Here is an 11,888-nt window from a genome sequence, read left to right on the forward strand (position 1 = left end):
CACCGCACAAGAATAGATCTGAATAGTAAGAATCTTAAAACATGTATTGATATCTCTCTGGAAGTGAGTCAAGTGGGTGTAAAGCGGCATAAACACAGCCGTGAAAAGCAGCTAAACCCCATTATAAAAATAAATTACTTTTAAAAACCCGTGAAACCAAGACAGTGAAAGGGAGAGAAATTCTTACGAAATTCGTTCAGGGGCTGTGATGCCACCTGGATTGACCATATCTAGACCCACAGCTGGATGAGACATAAGGGTGGACACTCTCAGGGCTGAGAGGCTTGGTGAGGTTGGGGGAGTAAACGCAGAGCCTTTAAAGTAATACTGCCTGTTACCCATCCCATGGGTCCCAAATCTCCAGGTTCAAGGGCATCTTCCTACATCGAAAACATGCATGAGAAACCCAGAAGGTGGTACACCGTGTGATCGGGAAAGGTTTCTAAAACGCACTTCATTTCTCATCTCCTTGTGCTCGGGTTCGCCATTCCAGCCGCTTTACTAGCAATCTCCCTCCTTGGAGAATCAGCACCTTTCACCTCCTGTTCCGTACAGCTTGCAATTTGTCCTGAGGATGAACGGGAAGAGGGGGAGCCAATGAGAGACTAGCTCTAGGTGTTGGGACAGGCACAGGTCACTCTATTTTCCCATCAGGAAGCAGAATTAACCACAGGCTCAGCCTGCCGCCCGGAAGCAGAATAGGGCCTGAGGCCATCCTGCGCTTTTGCGGCCAGCTCCCAAAAAAGCGAGTTGAAAAATGGAGCTCAGGGGCACTGCAATTCACAAACCTGCAGAGTTATAAATGATAACTCTCGTCCACAAATATATTGAGGGAAGGCAACGAAGAGGATTTGAAAGCAAGGCAGAATTGCAGGAAACTGATTTCAGGAGGTAGATTCGAATCGCCTTTAAAGCACATGAAAAGCGGCAAAACGTCGACAATGATGCCCTTGGCCAAAAAGGGCGTATGCGTTTTTTCCTGAATATATTCAGGAAAAAACGCATACGCCCTTTTTGGCCAACCAAGCAACCTGGAGAGGCAAATCAGCGCTACAAAGCAGTCTCGTTTCCCATCGGTCAAAAGGGCCATGCTGAAAAAAGTGTCAAAACCAGAAATGCAGGACAGGCCATGGAGAAATGGGAGCCTTGCTACGCTGATGGGCGGGATGTAAATGGCCAAGAGCCACTCTGGAGAAGTGTATGGTGTGTCCTGAAACATCGAAAAAACACAGCCTAGAGCGCATAGGGCCCTTCCACTCATGGGCATATAAATTGAGAAAACTAAAAATCAGCAAGACACAGGCACCCCAAAGTTTAGGGCTGCTCTGTTGACAAGAACCTCCACTTCGTGACACCTTAAATATCCCAGGAAAGAGAAAAATGGATAAAGAAGTGGTGGTCCTTATGTACAATGGAATATCACTCAGCCATGAAATCAATGTCATAAGGCTAGTAGCAGCATGATGAGTGGATTTAGGTACGACGATTCTAAGTGAAATAAGTCACACAGAAAAAGACACTTATAATAAGCTATCACTTATAGAGAGAATGTAAAAACCGCTACAATTGAACTGAATTACAAAACAGAACAGAGTCACACGTTTAGAAAACACACTATGGCTGCTTAACGGGAAAGGTGAGGTGGGGTGATGCATAAAACAAGGGTTTCAAATTAGCTCAGATACCGTTCCATAAACCCAATATGTAATAGAAAGACCTACTCCTTGCTCAGTGAACTGGACTCAACACCCCCTATTCACCGCACAAGAATAGATCTGACTAGTAAGAATCTTAAAACTTATGTATTGATATCTCTCTGGAAGTGAGTCAAGTGGGTGTAAAGCGGCATAAACACAGCCGTGAAAAGCAGCTAAACCCCATTATAAAAATAAATTACTTTTAAAAACCCGTGAAACCAAGACAGTGAAAGAGAGAGAAATTCTTACGAAATTCGTTCAGGGGTTGTGATGCCACCTGGATTGACCATATTTAGACCCACAGCTGGATGAGGCATAAGGGTGGACACTCTCAGGGCTGAGAGGCTTGGTGAGGTTGGGGGAGTAAACGCAGAGCATTTAAATAATACTGCCTGTTACGCATCCCATGGGTCCCAAATCTCCAGGTTCAAGGGCATCTTCCTACATCGAAAACATGCATGACAAACCCAGAAGGTGGTACACCGTGTGATCGGGAAAGGTTTCTAAAACGCACCTCATTTCTCATCTCCTTGTGCTCGGGTTCGCCATTCCAGCCGCTTTACTAGCAATCTCCCTCCTTGGATAATCAGCACCTTTAACCTCCTGTTCCATACAGCTTGCAATTTGACCTGAGGATGAACGGGAAGAGGGGGAGCCAATGAGAGACTAGCTCTAGGTGTTGGGACAGGCACAGGTCACTCTATTTTCCCATCAGGAAGCAGAATTAACCACAGGCTCAGCCTGCCGCCCGGAACCAGAATAGGGCCTGAGGCCATCCTGCGCTTTTGCGGCCAGCTCCCAAAAAAGCGAGTTGAAAAATGGAGCTCAGGGGCACTGCAATTCACAAACCTGCAGAGTTATAAATGATAACTCTCGTCCAAAAATATATTGAGGGAAGGCAACGAAGAGGATTTCAAAGCAAGGCAGAATTGCAGGAAACAGATTTCAGGAGGTAGATTCGAATCGCATTTAAAGCACATGAAAAGCGGCAAAACGTCGACAATGATGCCCTTGGCCAAAAAGGGCGTATGCGTTTTTTCCTGAATATATTCAGGAAAAAACGCATACGCCCTTTTTGGCCAACCAAGCAACCTGGAGAGGCAAATCAGCGCTACAAAGCAGTCTCGTTTCCCATCGGTCAAAAGGGCCATGCTGAAAAAAGTGTCAAAACCAGAAATGCAGGACAGGCCATGGAGAAATGGGAGCCTTGCTACGCTGATGGGCGGGATGTAAATGGCCAAGAGCCACTCTGGAGAAGTGTATGGTGTGTCCTGAAACATCGAAAAAACACAGCCTAGAGCGCATAGGGCCCTTCCACTCATGGGCATATAAATTGAGAAAACTAAAAATCAGCAAGACACAGGCACCCCAAAGTTTAGGGCTGCTCTGTTGACAAGAACCTCCACTTCGTGACACCTTAAATATCCCAGGAAAGAGAAAAATGGATAAAGAAGTGGTGGTCCTTATGTACAATGGAATATCACTCAGCCATGAAATCAATGTCATAAGGCTAGTAGCAGCATGATGAGTGGATTTAGGTACGACGATTCTAAGTGAAATAAGTCACACAGAAAAAGACACTTATCATAAGCTATCACTTATAGAGGGAATGTAAAAACCGCTACAATTGAACTGAATTACAAAACAGAACAGAGTCACACGTTTAGAAAACACACTATGGCTGCTTAACGGGAAAGGTGAGGTGGGGTGATGCATAAAACAAGGGTTTCAAATCAGCTCAGATACCGTTCCATAAACCCAATATGTAATAGAAAGACCTACTCCTTGCTCAGTGAACTGGACTCAACACCCCCTATTCACCGCACAAGAATAGATCTGAATAGTAAGAATCTTAAAACTTATGTATTGATATCTCTCTGGAAGTGAGTCAAGTGGGTGTAAAGCGGCATAAACACAGCCGTGAAAAGCAGCTAAACCCCATTATAAAAATAAATTACTTTTAAAAACCCGTGAAACCAAGACAGTGAAAGGGAGAGAAATTCTTACGAAATTCGTTCAGGGGCTGTGATGCCACCTGGATTGACCATATCTAGACCCACAGCTGGATGAGACATAAGGGTGGACACTCTCAGGGCTGAGAGGCTTGGTGAGGTTGGGGGAGTAAACGCAGAGCCTTTAAAGTAATACTGCCTGTTACCCATCCCATGGGTCCCAAATCTCCAGGTTCAAGGGCATCTTCCTACATCGAAAACATGCATGAGAAACCCAGAAGGTGGTACACCGTGTGATCGGGAAAGGTTTCTAAAACGCACTTCATTTCTCATCTCCTTGTGCTCGGGTTCGCCATTCCAGCCGCTTTACTAGCAATCTCCCTCCTTGGAGAATCAGCACCTTTCACCTCCTGTTCCGTACAGCTTGCAATTTGTCCTGAGGATGAACGGGAAGAGGGGGAGCCAATGAGAGACTAGCTCTAGGTGTTGGGACAGGCACAGGTCACTCTATTTTCCCATCAGGAAGCAGAATTAACCACAGGCTCAGCCTGCCGCCCGGAAGCAGAATAGGGCCTGAGGCCATCCTGCGCTTTTGCGGCCAGCTCCCAAAAAAGCGAGTTGAAAAATGGAGCTCAGGGGCACTGCAATTCACAAACCTGCAGAGTTATAAATGATAACTCTCGTCCACAAATATATTGAGGGAAGGCAACGAAGAGGATTTGAAAGCAAGGCAGAATTGCAGGAAACTGATTTCAGGAGGTAGATTCGAATCGCCTTTAAAGCACATGAAAAGCGGCAAAACGTCGACAATGATGCCCTTGGCCAAAAAGGGCGTATGCGTTTTTTCCTGAATATATTCAGGAAAAAACGCATACGCCCTTTTTGGCCAACCAAGCAACCTGGAGAGGCAAATCAGCGCTACAAAGCAGTCTCGTTTCCCATCGGTCAAAAGGGCCATGCTGAAAAAAGTGTCAAAACCAGAAATGCAGGACAGGCCATGGAGAAATGGGAGCCTTGCTACGCTGATGGGCGGGATGTAAATGGCCAAGAGCCACTCTGGAGAAGTGTATGGTGTGTCCTGAAACATCGAAAAAACACAGCCTAGAGCGCATAGGGCCCTTCCACTCATGGGGGTATAAATTGGGAAAACTAAAAATCAGCAAGACACAGGCACCCCAAAGTTTAGGGCTGCTCTGTTGACAAGAACCTCCACTTCGTGACACCTTAAATATCCCAGGAAAGAGAAAAATGGATAAAGAAGTGGTGGTCCTTATGTACAATGGAATATCACTCAGCCATGAAATCAATGTCATAAGGCTAGTAGCAGCATGATGAGTGGATTTAGGTACGACGATTCTAAGTGAAATAAGTCAAACAGAAAAAGACACTTATAATAAGCTATCACTTATAGAGAGAATGTAAAAACCGCTACAATTGAACTGAATTACAAAACAGAACAGAGTCACACGTTTAGAAAACACACTATGGCTGCTTAACGGGAAAGGTGAGGTTGGGTGATGCATAAAACAAGGGTTTCAAATTAGCTCAGATACCGTTCAATAAACCCAATATGTAATAGAAAGACCTACTCCTTGCTCAGTGAACTGGACTCAACACCCCCTATTCACCGCACAAGAATATATCTGACTAGTAAGAATCTTAAAACTTATGTATTGATATCTCTCTGGAAGTGAGTCAAGTGGGTGTAAAGCGGCATAAACACAGCCGTGAAAAGCAGCTAAACCCCATTATAAAAATAAATTACTTTTAAAAACCCGTGAAACCAAGACAGTGAAAGAGAGAGAAATTCTTACGAAATTCGTTCAGGGGTTGTGATGCCACCTGGATTGACCATATTTAGACCCACAGCTGGATGAGGCATAAGGGTGGACACTCTCAGGGCTGAGAGGCTTGGTGAGGTTGGGGGAGTAAACGCAGAGCATTTAAATAATACTGCCTGTTACGCATCCCATGGGTCCCAAATCTCCAGGTTCAAGGGCATCTTCCTACATCGAAAACATGCATGACAAACCCAGAAGGTGGTACACCGTGTGATCGGGAAAGGTTTCTAAAACGCACCTCATTTCTCATCTCCTTGTGCTTGGGTTCGCCATTCCAGCCGCTTTACTAGCAATCTCCCTCCTTGGATAATCAGCACCTTTAACCTCCTGTTCCATACAGCTTGCAATTTGACCTGAGGATGAACGGGAAGAGGGGGAGCCAATGAGAGACTAGCTCTAGGTGTTGGGACAGGCACAGGTCACTCTATTTTCCCATCAGGAAGCAGAATTAACCACAGGCTCAGCCTGCCGCCCGGAACCAGAATAGGGCCTGAGGCCATCCTGCGCTTTTGCGGCCAGCTCCCAAAAAAGCGAGTTGAAAAATGGAGCTCAGGGGCACTGCAATTCACAAACCTGCAGAGTTATAAATGATAACTCTCGTCCAAAAATATATTGAGGGAAGGCAACGAAGAGGATTTCAAAGCAAGGCAGAATTGCAGGAAACAGATTTCAGGAGGTAGATTCGAATCGCATTTAAAGCACATGAAAAGCGGCAAAACGTCGACAATGATGCCCTTGGCCAAAAAGGGCGTATGCGTTTTTTCCTGAATATATTCAGGAAAAAACGCATACGCCCTTTTTGGCCAACCAAGCAACCTGGAGAGGCAAATCAGCGCTACAAAGCAGTCTCGTTTCCCATCGGTCAAAAGGGCCATGCTGAAAAAAGTGTCAAAACCAGAAATGCAGGACAGGCCATGGAGAAATGGGAGCCTTGCTACGCTGATGGGCGGGATGTAAATGGCCAAGAGCCACTCTGGAGAAGTGTATGGTGTGTCCTGAAACATCGAAAAAACACAGCCTAGAGCGCATAGGGCCCTTCCACTCATGGGCATATAAATTGAGAAAACTAAAAATCAGCAAGACACAGGCACCCCAAAGTTTAGGGCTGCTCTGTTGACAAGAACCTCCACTTCGTGACACCTTAAATATCCCAGGAAAGAGAAAAATGGATAAAGAAGTGGTGGTCCTTATGTACAATGGAATATCACTCAGCCATGAAATCAATGTCATAAGGCTAGTAGCAGCATGATGAGTGGATTTAGGTACGACGATTCTAAGTGAAATAAGTCACACAGAAAAAGACACTTATCATAAGCTATCACTTATAGAGGGAATGTAAAAACCGCTACAATTGAACTGAATTACAAAACAGAACAGAGTCACACGTTTAGAAAACACACTATGGCTGCTTAACGGGAAAGGTGAGGTGGGGTGATGCATAAAACAAGGGTTTCAAATCAGCTCAGATACCGTTCCATAAACCCAATATGTAATAGAAAGACCTACTCCTTGCTCAGTGAACTGGACTCAACACCCCCTATTCACCGCACAAGAATAGATCTGAATAGTAAGAATCTTAAAACTTATGTATTGATATCTCTCTGGAAGTGAGTCAAGTGGGTGTAAAGCGGCATAAACACAGCCGTGAAAAGCAGCTAAACCCCATTATAAAAATAAATTACTTTTAAAAACCCGTGAAACCAAGACAGTGAAAGAGAGAGAAATTCTTACGAAATTCGTTCAGGGGTTGTGATGCCACCTGGATTGACCATATTTAGACCCACAGCTGGATGAGGCATAAGGGTGGACACTCTCAGGGCTGAGAGGCTTGGTGAGGTTGGGGGAGTAAACGCAGAGCATTTAAATAATACTGCCTGTTACGCATCCCATGGGTCCCAAATCTCCAGGTTCAAGGGCATCTTCCTACATCGAAAACATGCATGACAAACCCAGAAGGTGGTACACCGTGTGATCGGGAAAGGTTTCTAAAACGCACCTCATTTCTCATCTCCTTGTGCTTGGGTTCGCCATTCCAGCCGCTTTACTAGCAATCTCCCTCCTTGGATAATCAGCACCTTTAACCTCCTGTTCCATACAGCTTGCAATTTGACCTGAGGATGAACGGGAAGAGGGGGAGCCAATGAGAGACTAGCTCTAGGTGTTGGGACAGGCACAGGTCACTCTATTTTCCCATCAGGAAGCAGAATTAACCACAGGCTCAGCCTGCCGCCCGGAACCAGAATAGGGCCTGAGGCCATCCTGCGCTTTTGCGGCCAGCTCCCAAAAAAGCGAGTTGAAAAATGGAGCTCAGGGGCACTGCAATTCACAAACCTGCAGAGTTATAAATGATAACTCTCGTCCAAAAATATATTGAGGGAAGGCAACGAAGAGGATTTCAAAGCAAGGCAGAATTGCAGGAAACAGATTTCAGGAGGTAGATTCGAATCGCATTTAAAGCACATGAAAAGCGGCAAAACGTCGACAATGATGCCCTTGGCCAAAAAGGGCGTATGCGTTTTTTCCTGAATATATTCAGGAAAAAACGCATACGCCCTTTTTGGCCAACCAAGCAACCTGGAGAGGCAAATCAGCGCTACAAAGCAGTCTCGTTTCCCATCGGTCAAAAGGGCCATGCTGAAAAAAGTGTCAAAACCAGAAATGCAGGACAGGCCATGGAGAAATGGGAGCCTTGCTACGCTGATGGGCGGGATGTAAATGGCCAAGAGCCACTCTGGAGAAGTGTATGGTGTGTCCTGAAACATCGAAAAAACACAGCCTAGAGCGCATAGGGCCCTTCCACTCATGGGCATATAAATTGAGAAAACTAAAAATCAGCAAGACACAGGCACCCCAAAGTTTAGGGCTGCTCTGTTGACAAGAACCTCCACTTCGTGACACCTTAAATATCCCAGGAAAGAGAAAAATGGATAAAGAAGTGGTGGTCCTTATGTACAATGGAATATCACTCAGCCATGAAATCAATGTCATAAGGCTAGTAGCAGCATGATGAGTGGATTTAGGTACGACGATTCTAAGTGAAATAAGTCACACAGAAAAAGACACTTATAATAAGCTATCACTTATAGAGGGAATGTAAAAACCGCTACAATTGAACTGAATTACAAAACAGAACAGAGTCACACGTTTAGAAAACACACTATGGCTGCTTAACGGGAAAGGTGAGGTGGGGTGATGCATAAAACAAGGGTTTCAAATCAGCTCAGATACCGTTCCATAAACCCAATATGTAATAGAAAGACCTACTCCTTGCTCAGTGAACTGGACTCAACACCCCCTATTCACCGCACAAGAATAGATCTGAATAGTAAGAATCTTAAAACTTATGTATTGATATCTCTCTGGAAGTGAGTCAAGTGGGTGTAAAGCGGCATAAACACAGCCGTGAAAAGCAGCTAAACCCCATTATAAAAATAAATTACTTTTAAAAACCCGTGAAACCAAGACAGTGAAAGGGAGAGAAATTCTTACGAAATTCGTTCAGGGGCTGTGATGCCACCTGGATTGACCATATCTAGACCCACAGCTGGATGAGACATAAGGGTGGACACTCTCAGGGCTGAGAGGCTTGGTGAGGTTGGGGGAGTAAACGCAGAGCCTTTAAAGTAATACTGCCTGTTACCCATCCCATGGGTCCCAAATCTCCAGGTTCAAGGGCATCTTCCTACATCGAAAACATGCATGAGAAACCCAGAAGGTGGTACACCGTGTGATCGGGAAAGGTTTCTAAAACGCACTTCATTTCTCATCTCCTTGTGCTCGGGTTCGCCATTCCAGCCGCTTTACTAGCAATCTCCCTCCTTGGAGAATCAGCACCTTTCACCTCCTGTTCCGTACAGCTTGCAATTTGTCCTGAGGATGAACGGGAAGAGGGGGAGCCAATGAGAGACTAGCTCTAGGTGTTGGGACAGGCACAGGTCACTCTATTTTCCCATCAGGAAGCAGAATTAACCACAGGCTCAGCCTGCCGCCCGGAAGCAGAATAGGGCCTGAGGCCATCCTGCGCTTTTGCGGCCAGCTCCCAAAAAAGCGAGTTGAAAAATGGAGCTCAGGGGCACTGCAATTCACAAACCTGCAGAGTTATAAATGATAACTCTCGTCCACAAATATATTGAGGGAAGGCAACGAAGAGGATTTGAAAGCAAGGCAGAATTGCAGGAAACTGATTTCAGGAGGTAGATTCGAATCGCCTTTAAAGCACATGAAAAGCGGCAAAACGTCGACAATGATGCCCTTGGCCAAAAAGGGCGTATGCGTTTTTTCCTGAATATATTCAGGAAAAAACGCATACGCCCTTTTTGGCCAACCAAGCAACCTGGAGAGGCAAATCAGCGCTACAAAGCAGTCTCGTTTCCCATCGGTCAAAAGGGCCATGCTGAAAAAAGTGTCAAAACCAGAAATGCAGGACAGGCCATGGAGAAATGGGAGCCTTGCTACGCTGATGGGCGGGATGTAAATGGCCAAGAGCCACTCTGGAGAAGTGTATGGTGTGTCCTGAAACATCGAAAAAACACAGCCTAGAGCGCATAGGGCCCTTCCACTCATGGGGGTATAAATTGGGAAAACTAAAAATCAGCAAGACACAGGCACCCCAAAGTTTAGGGCTGCTCTGTTGACAAGAACCTCCACTTCGTGACACCTTAAATATCCCAGGAAAGAGAAAAATGGATAAAGAAGTGGTGGTCCTTATGTACAATGGAATATCACTCAGCCATGAAATCAATGTCATAAGGCTAGTAGCAGCATGATGAGTGGATTTAGGTACGACGATTCTAAGTGAAATAAGTCACACAGAAAAAGACACTTATAATAAGCTATCACTTATAGAGAGAATGTAAAAACCGCTACAATTGAACTGAATTACAAAACAGAACAGAGTCACACGTTTAGAAAACACACTATGGCTGCTTAACGGGAAAGGTGAGGTGGGGTGATGCATAAAACAAGGGTTTCAAATTAGCTCAGATACCGTTCCATAAACCCAATATGTAATAGAAAGACCTACTCCTTGCTCAGTGAACTGGACTCAACACCCCCTATTCACCGCACAAGAATATATCTGACTAGTAAGAATCTTAAAACTTATGTATTGATATCTCTCTGGAAGTGAGTCAAGTGGGTGTAAAGCGGCATAAACACAGCCGTGAAAAGCAGCTAAACCCCATTATAAAAATAAATTACTTTTAAAAACCCGTGAAACCAAGACAGTGAAAGAGAGAGAAATTCTTACGAAATTCGTTCAGGGGTTGTGATGCCACCTGGATTGACCATATTTAGACCCACAGCTGGATGAGGCATAAGGGTGGACACTCTCAGGGCTGAGAGGCTTGGTGAGGTTGGGGGAGTAAACGCAGAGCATTTAAATAATACTGCCTGTTACGCATCCCATGGGTCCCAAATCTCCAGGTTCAAGGGCATCTTCCTACATCGAAAACATGCATGACAAACCCAGAAGGTGGTACACCGTGTGATCGGGAAAGGTTTCTAAAACGCACCTCATTTCTCATCTCCTTGTGCTCGGGTTCGCCATTCCAGCCGCTTTACTAGCAATCTCCCTCCTTGGATAATCAGCACCTTTAACCTCCTGTTCCATACAGCTTGCAATTTGACCTGAGGATGAACGGGAAGAGGGGGAGCCAATGAGAGACTAGCTCTAGGTGTTGGGACAGGCACAGGTCACTCTATTTTCCCATCAGGAAGCAGAATTAACCACAGGCTCAGCCTGCCGCCCGGAACCAGAATAGGGCCTGAGGCCATCCTGCGCTTTTGCGGCCAGCTCCCAAAAAAGCGAGTTGAAAAATGGAGCTCAGGGGCACTGCAATTCACAAACCTGCAGAGTTATAAATGATAACTCTCGTCCAAAAATATATTGAGGGAAGGCAACGAAGAGGATTTCAAAGCAAGGCAGAATTGCAGGAAACAGATTTCAGGAGGTAGATTCGAATCGCATTTAAAGCACATGAAAAGCGGCAAAACGTCGACAATGATGCCCTTGGCCAAAAAGGGCGTATGCGTTTTTTCCTGAATATATTCAGGAAAAAACGCATACGCCCTTTTTGGCCAACCAAGCAACCTGGAGAGGCAAATCAGCGCTACAAAGCAGTCTCGTTTCCCATCGGTCAAAAGGGCCATGCTGAAAAAAGTGTCAAAACCAGAAATGCAGGACAGGCCATGGAGAAATGGGAGCCTTGCTACGCTGATGGGCGGGATGTAAATGGCCAAGAGCCACTCTGGAGAAGTGTATGGTGTGTCCTGAAACATCGAAAAAACACAGCCTAGAGCGCATAGGGCCCTTCCACTCATGGGCATATAAATTGAGAAAACTAAAAATCAGCAAGACACAGGCACCCCAAAGTTTAGGGCTGCTCTGTTGACAAGAA

At 45.3% G+C, this 11,888-nt stretch overlaps 1 long non-coding RNA gene across 1 annotated transcript in view; it reads right to left on the minus strand.

Moving 5' to 3' along the window:
• Positions 1–5,493, minus strand: part of LOC309621559 — a 280,765-nt gene extending 275,272 nt beyond the window's left edge. Inside the window, exon 1 of the long non-coding RNA XR_014240089.1 lies at positions 5,235–5,493. This is a non-coding gene — a long non-coding RNA (uncharacterized lncRNA). The remainder of the gene's footprint in view (positions 1–5,234) is intronic.
• Positions 5,494–11,888: the final 6,395 nt, after the last annotated feature.

This window comes from Balaenoptera borealis (assembly GCF_965194805.1).
Source record: "Balaenoptera borealis genome assembly, contig: HAP1_SCAFFOLD_676, whole genome shotgun sequence".
In the NCBI taxonomy this organism is placed as follows: domain Eukaryota; kingdom Metazoa; phylum Chordata; class Mammalia; order Artiodactyla; family Balaenopteridae; genus Balaenoptera; species Balaenoptera borealis.